This window comes from Carex rostrata, chromosome 10 (genome assembly GCF_964058835.1).
Source record: "Carex rostrata chromosome 10, lpCarRost1.2, whole genome shotgun sequence".
NCBI classification, from domain to species: Eukaryota; Viridiplantae; Streptophyta; class Magnoliopsida; order Poales; family Cyperaceae; genus Carex; species Carex rostrata.
In genome coordinates, this window is record NC_135927.1 from 205001 (window position 1) to 212500 (window position 7500).

Here is a 7500-nt window from a genome sequence, read left to right on the forward strand (position 1 = left end):
GGTCTCTGCGGGGCGCCTCCACGCTTAGGCGCCCCGCTCAACCGTGTTTCGCCGGCTTTACAGCTGGGGATTTCAACCCTTGCGGCTACCCGCATCGGTCTTACGGGCGCCTCCACGCTTAGACGCCCTGCCCGATCGTGTTTCCCCGGCTTTACGGCTGGGGATTTCAACCCGCATCGGTCTCTGCGGGGCGCCTCCACGCTTAGGCACCCCGCTCAACCGTGTTTCGCCGGCTTTACGGCTGGGGATTTCAACCCGCTCGGTCACTGCGGGGCGCCTCCACGCTTAGGCGCCCCGCTCAACCGTGTTTCGCCGGCTTTACGGCTGGGGATTTCAACCCGCGCGGCTACCCGCATCGGACTTACGGGCGCCTCCACGCTTAGACGCCCTGCCCGAACGTGTTTTGCCGGCTTTACGGCTGGGGATTTCAACCCGCTCGGTCTCTGCGGGGCGCCTCCACGCTTAGGCGCCCCAATGAACCGTGTTTCGCCGGCTTTACGGCTGGGGATTTCAACCCGCGCGGCTACCCGCATCGGTCTTACGGGCGAAACTCCACGCGGAGTCGCCCTGCCCGAACGTGTTTCGCCGGCTTTACGGCTGGGGATTTCAACCCGCTCGGTCTCTGCGGGGCGCCTCCACGCTTAGGCGCCCCGCTCAACCGTGTTTCGCCGGCTTTACGGCTGGGGATTTCAACCCGTTCGGTCTCTGCGGGGCGCCTCCACGCTTAGACGCCCCAATGAACCGTGTTTCGCCGGCTTTACGGCTGGGGATTTCAACCCGCTCGGTCTCTGCGGGGCGCCTCCACGCTTAGGCGCCCCAATGAACCGTGTTTCGCCGGCTTTACGGCTGGGGATTTCAACCCGCGCGGCTACCCGCATCGGCCTTACGGGCGAAACTCCACGCGGAGTCACCCTGCCCGACCGCTTTTCGCCGGCTTTACGGCTGGGGATTTCAACCCGCATCGGTCTTACGGGCGCCTCCACGCTTAGACGCCCTGCCCCACCGTGTTTCGCCGGCTCTACGGCTGGGAATTTCAACCCGCGTGGTCCGTGTTTTTCGGTAACATATTCGTGCCTTTTGTCCCCGCTGCACCGTGTTTTTTGCCCCCGCTCAACCGTGTTTTTTGCCCCCGCTCAACCGTGCTTACTGCCCCCGCTCAACCGTGTTTTTTCGGTAACATAATCGTGTTTTCGGGTAACATAATCTTGTTTTTCGGGCCATTTTACACCGACGGAGGCACCCACAGGGGCCATGTACACCCCGCTTGGCATGTACATGAGGGGCTGCCTCTTCCAAAAATCCTTCCCCCCTATAGGGGAATATGCATTTTGGGTCTCCAGCCACGCCCAGGGTTACCACCCCCTGGAAATCCCCCAGGTTTACCCCCCATTTTATGTGGATGCATAGATTCAGACCGCCCTGCTCCATCGCTTTTGGCCATTTTTGCCCAACGTTAGCCGCTTCGGCTTGCCGCTGGACTGTTTTCGGGCCTTTTTCACCGACGCTTGGCCGTATCCGCTTAGTTTTCCCCAACGCTTGGCCGCATCCGCTTAGTTTTCCCCCGCTGGACTGTTTTCGGGTCGCTTTTGCCCAACGTTAGCGGCTTCCGCTTGCCGCTGGACTGTTTTCGGGCCCTTTTTCACCGACCCTTGGCCGTATCCGCTTAGTTTTCCCCAACGCATGGCCGCATCCGCTTAGTTTTCCCCCGCTGAACTGTTTTCGGGTCACTTTTGCCCAACGTTAGCCGCTTCCGCTTGCCGCTGGGCTGTTTTCGGGCCATTTTTCCCCAACACTTGGCCGTATCCGCTTAGTTTTCCCCAACGCGTGGCCGCATCCGCTTAGTTTTCCCCCGCTGAACTGTTTTCGGGTCAGTTTTGCCCAACGTTAGCCGCTTCCGCTTGCCGCTGGACTGTTTTCGGGCCAATTTCCACCGACTCTTGGCCGTATCCGCTTAGTTTTCCCCAACGCGTGGCCGCATCCGCTTAGTTTTCCCCCGCTGAACTGTTTTCGGGTCAGTTTTGCCCAACGTTAGCCGCTTCCGCTTGCCGCTGGGCTGTTTTCGGGCCAATTTCCACCGACACTTGGCCGCATCCGCTTAGTTTTCCCCAACGCGTGGCCGCATCCGCTTAGTTTTCCCCCGCTGAACTGTTTTCGGGTCAGTTTTGCCCAACGTTAGCCGCTTCCGCTTGCCGCTGGACTGTTTTCGGGCCAATTTCCACCGACTCTTGGCCGTATCCGCTTAGTTTTCCCCAACGCGTGGCCGCATCCGCTTAGTTTTCCCCCGCTGAACTGTTTTCGGGTCACTTTTGCCCAACGTTAGCCGCTTCCGGTTGCCGCTGGGCTGTTTTCGGGCCAATTTCCACCGACACTTGGCCGCATCCGCTTAGTTTTCCCCAACGCGTTGCCGCATCCGCTTAGTTTTCCCCCGCTTAACTGTTTTCGGGTCACTTTTCCCCAACGTTAGCCGCTTCCGCTTGCCGCTGGGCTGTTTTCGGGCCATTTTTCCCCAACACTTGGCCGTATCCGCTTAGTTTTCCCCAACGCGTGGCCGCATCCGCTTAGTTTTCCCCCGCTGAACTGTTTTCGGGTCACTTTTGCCCAACGTTAGCCGCTTCCGCTTGCCGCTGGACTGTTTTCGGGCCAATTTCCACCGACTCTGGGCCGGATCCGCTTAGTTTTCCCCAACGCTTGGCTGCATCCGCTTAATTTTCCCCAGCTGAACTGTTTTCGGGTCACTTTGTCCCAACGTTAGCCGTTTCCGGTTGCCGCTGGACTGTTTTCGGGCCATTTTCCACCGACTCTTGGCCGAATCCGCTTGGTTTTGCCCAACGCTTGGCTGCTTCCGCTTAATTTCCCCCAGCTGAACTGTTTTCGGGTCACTTTTGCCCAACGTTAGCCGTTTCCGCTTGCCGCTGGACTGTTTTCGGGCCATTTTTCACCGACACTTGGCCGCATCCGCTTAGTTTTCGCCAACAATTGGCTGCATCCGCTTAATTTTCCAAGCTATACTGCTTTCGGGTCAGTTTTGCCCAACGTTAGCCGCTTCCGCTTGCCGCTGGGCTGTTTTCGGGCCATTTTCCACCCACGCTGGCACCGACGGGGCCATGTACACCCACGCGCGTGTACATGAGGGGGCACCCATTTTTGAAAACCTTGCCCCCCTATAGGGGAATATGCATTTTGAGGCTCTAGCCACGCCCAGGGTTACCACCCCCTGAAAATCCCCCAAGTCAAAATCACCCATGTAAAATATTCAAAAAAATCTCAAAAAATCACAAAAAATTTATAAAATCAAATAAATTCAAAAAAAAAAAAAAAATTTCAAAAATTCAAAAAAAATTCAAAAAAATTCAAAAAATTCAAAAATTCAAAAAAAGTCCAAAAACCCAAAAAAACTTCAAAAATTTCAAAAATTCAAAAAAATTTCAAAAAAATTTCAAAAATTTGCCCCGCTGAACTGTTTTCGGGTCAGTTTTGCCCAACGTTAGCCGCTTCCGCTTGCCGCTGGACTGTTTTCGGGCCAATTTCCACCGACTCTTGGCCGTATCCGCTTAGTTTTCCCCAACGCGTGGCCGCATCCGCTTAGTTTTCCCCCGCTGAACTGTTTTCGGGTCACTTTTGCCCAACGTTAGCCGCTTCCGCTTGCCGCTGGGCTGTTTTCGGGCCAATTTCCACCGACACTTGGCCGCATCCGCATAGTTTTCCCCCGCTTAACTGTTTTCGGGTCACTTTTCCCCAACGTTAGCCGCTTCCGCTTGCCGCTGGGCTGTTTTCGGGCCATTTTTCCCCAACACTTGGCCGTATCCGCTTAGTTTTCCCCAACGCGTGGCCGCATCCGCTTAGTTTTCCCCCGCTGAACTGTTTTCGGGTCACTTTTGCCCAACGTTAGCCGCTTCCGGTTGCCGCTGGGCTGTTTTCGGGCCAATTTCCACCGACACTTGGCCGCATCCGCTTAGTTTTCCCGAACGCGTTGCCGCATCCGCTTAGTTTTCCCCCGCTTAACTGTTTTCGGGTCACTTTTCCCCAACGTTAGCCGCTTCCGCTTGCCGCTGGGCTGTTTTCGGGCCATTTTTCCCCAACACTTGGCCGTATCCGCTTAGTTTTCCCCAACGCGTGGCCGCATCCGCTTAGTTTTCCCCCGCTGAACTGTTTTCGGGTCACTTTTGCCCAACGTTAGCCGCTTCCGCTTGCCGCTGGACTGTTTTCGGGCCAATTTCCACCGACTCTGGGCCGGATCCGCTTAGTTTTCCCCAACGCTTGGCTGCATCCGCTTAATTTTCCCCAGCTGAACTGTTTTCGGGTCACTTTGTCCCAACGTTAGCCGTTTCCGGTTGCCGCTGGACTGTTTTCGGGCCATTTTCCACCGACTCTTGGCCGAATCCGCTTGGTTTTGCCCAACGCTTGGCTGCTTCCGCTTAATTTCCCCCAGCTGAACTGTTTTCGGGTCACTTTTGCCCAACGTTAGCCGTTTCCGCTTGCCGCTGGACTGTTTTCGGGCCATTTTTCACCGACACTTGGCCGCATCCGCTTAGTTTTCGCCAACAATTGGCTGCATCCGCTTAATTTTCCCCAACGCGTTGCCGCATCCGCTTAATTTCCCCCAGCTGAACTGTTTTCGGGTCACTTTTGCCCAACGTTAGCCGTTTCCGCTTGCCGCTGGACTGTTTTCGGGCCAATTTCCACCGACTCTTGGCCGTATCCGCTTAGTTTTCCCCAACGCGTGGCCGCATCCGCTTAGTTTTCCCCCGCTGAACTGTTTTCGGGTCACTTTTGCCCAACGTTAGCCGCTTCCGCTTGCCGCTGGGCTGTTTTCGGGCCAATTTCCACCGACACTTGGCCGCATCCGCTTAGTTTTCCCCCGCTTAACTGTTTTCGGGTCACTTTTCCCCAACGTTAGCCGCTTCCGCTTGCCGCTGGGCTGCTTTCGGGCCATTTTTCCCCAACACTTGGCCGTATCCGCTTAGTTTTCCCCAACGCGTGGCCGCATCCGCTTAGTTTTCCCCCGCTGAACTGTTTTCGGGTCACTTTTGCCCAACGTTAGCCGCTTCCGCTTGCCGCTGGACTGTTTTCGGGCCAATTTCCACCGACTCTGGGCCGGATCCGCTTAGTTTTCCCCAACAATTGGCTGCATCCGCTTAATTTTCCAAGCTATACTTCTTTCGGGTCAGTTTTGCCCAACGTTAGCCGCTTCCGCTTGCCGCTGGGCTGTTTTCGGGCCATTTTCCACCCACGCTGGCACCGACGGGGCCATGTACACCCACGCGCGTGTACATGAGGGGGCACCCATTTTTGAAAACCTTGCCCCCCTATAGGGGAATATGCATTTTGAGGCTCTAGCCACGCCCAGGGTTACCACCCCCTGAAAATCCCCCAAGTCAAAATCACCCATGTAAAATATTCAAAAAAATCTCAAAAAATCACAAAAAATTTATAAAATCAAATAAATTCAAAAAAAAAAAAAAAATTTCAAAAATTCAAAAAAAATTCAAAAAAATTCAAAAAAATTCAAACAATTCAAAAATTCAAAAAAAGTCCAAAAACCCAAAAAAACTTCAAAAATTTCAAAAATTCAAAAAAATTTCAAAAAAATTTCAAAAATTTGCCCCGCTGAACTGTTTTCGGGTCAGTTTTGCCCAACGTTAGCCGCTTCCGCTTGCCGCTGGACTGTTTTCGGGCCAATTTCCACCGACTCTTGGCCGTATCCGCTTAGTTTTCCCCAACGCGTGGCCGCATCCGCTTAGTTTTCCCCCGCTGAACTGTTTTCGGGTCACTTTTGCCCAACGTTAGCCGCTTCCGCTTGCCGCTGGGCTGTTTTCGGGCCAATTTCCACCGACACTTGGCCGCATCCGCTTAGTTTTCCCCCGCTTAACTGTTTTCGGGTCACTTTTCCCCAACGTTAGCCGCTTCCGCTTGCCGCTGGGCTGCTTTCGGGCCATTTTTCCCCAACACTTGGCCGTATTCGCTTAGTTTTCCCCAACGCGTGGCCGCATCCGCTTAGTTTTCCCCCGCTGAACTGTTTTCGGGTCACTTTTGCCCAACGTTAGCCGCTTCCGCTTGCCGCTGGACTGTTTTCGGGCCAATTTCCACCGACTCTGGGCCGGATCCGCTTAGTTTTCCCCAACGCTTGGCTGCATCCGCTTAATTTTCCCCAGCTGAACTGTTTTCGGGTCACTTTGTCCCAACGTTAGCCGTTTCCGCTTGCCGCTGGACTGTTTTCGGGCCATTTTCCACCGACTCTTGGCCGTATCCGCTTGGTTTTGCCCAACGCTTGGCTGCTTCCGCTTAATTTCCCCCAGCTGAACTGTTTTCGGGTCACTTTTGCCCAACGTTAGCCGTTTCCGCTTGCCGCTGGACTGTTTTCGGGCCATTTTTCACCGTCACTTGGCCGTATCCGCTTAGTTTTCGCCAACAATTGGCTGCATCCGCTTAATTTTCCAAGCTATACTTCTTTCGGGTCAGTTTTGCCCAACGTTAGCCGCTTCCGCTTGCCGCTGGGCTGTTTTCGGGCCATTTTCCACCCACGCTGGCACCGACGGGGCCATGTACACCCACGCGCGTGTACATGAGGGGGCACCCATTTTTGAAAACCTTGCCCCCCTATAGGGGAATATGCATTTTGAGGCTCTAGCCACGCCCAGGGTTACCACCCCCTGAAAATCCCCCAAGTCAAAATCACCCATGTAAAATATTCAAAAAAATCACAAAAAATCACAAAAAATTTATAAAATCAAATAAATTCAAAAAAAAAAAAAAATTTCAAAAATTCAAAAAAAATTCAAAAAATTCAAAAAAATTCAAAAAAATTCAAAAAATTCAAAAATTCAAAAAAAGTCCAAAAACCCAAAAAAACTTCAAAAATTTCAAAAATTCAAAAAAATTTCAAAAAAAATTTCAAAAATTTGCCCCGCTGAACTGTTTTCGGGCCAGTTTTGCCCAACGTTAGCCGCTTCCGCTTGCCGCTGGACTGTTTTCGGGCCAATTTCCACCGACTCTTGGCCGTATCCGCTTAGTTTTCCCCAACGCGTGGCCGCATCCGCTTAGTTTTCCCCCGCTGAACTGTTTTCGGGTCACTTTTGCCCAACGTTAGCCGCTTCCGCTTGCCGCTGGGCTGTTTTCGGGCCAATTTCCACCGACACTTGGCCGCATCCGCTTAGTTTTCCCCCGCTTAACTGTTTTCGGGTCACTTTTCCCCAACGTTAGCCGCTTCCGCTTGCCGCTGGGCTGTTTTCGGGCCATTTTTCCCCAACACTTGGCCGTATCCGCTTAGTTTTCCCCAACGCGTGGCCGCATCCGCTTAGTTTTCCCCCGCTGAACTGTTTTCGGGTCACTTTTGCCCAACGTTAGCCGCTTCCGCTTGCCGCTGGACTGTTTTCGGGCCAATTTCCACCGACTCTGGGCCGGATCCGCTTTGTTTTCCCCAACGCGTGGCCGCATCCGCTTAGTTTTCCCCCGCTTAACTGTTTTCGGGTCACTTTTCCCCAACGTTAGCCGCTTCCGCTT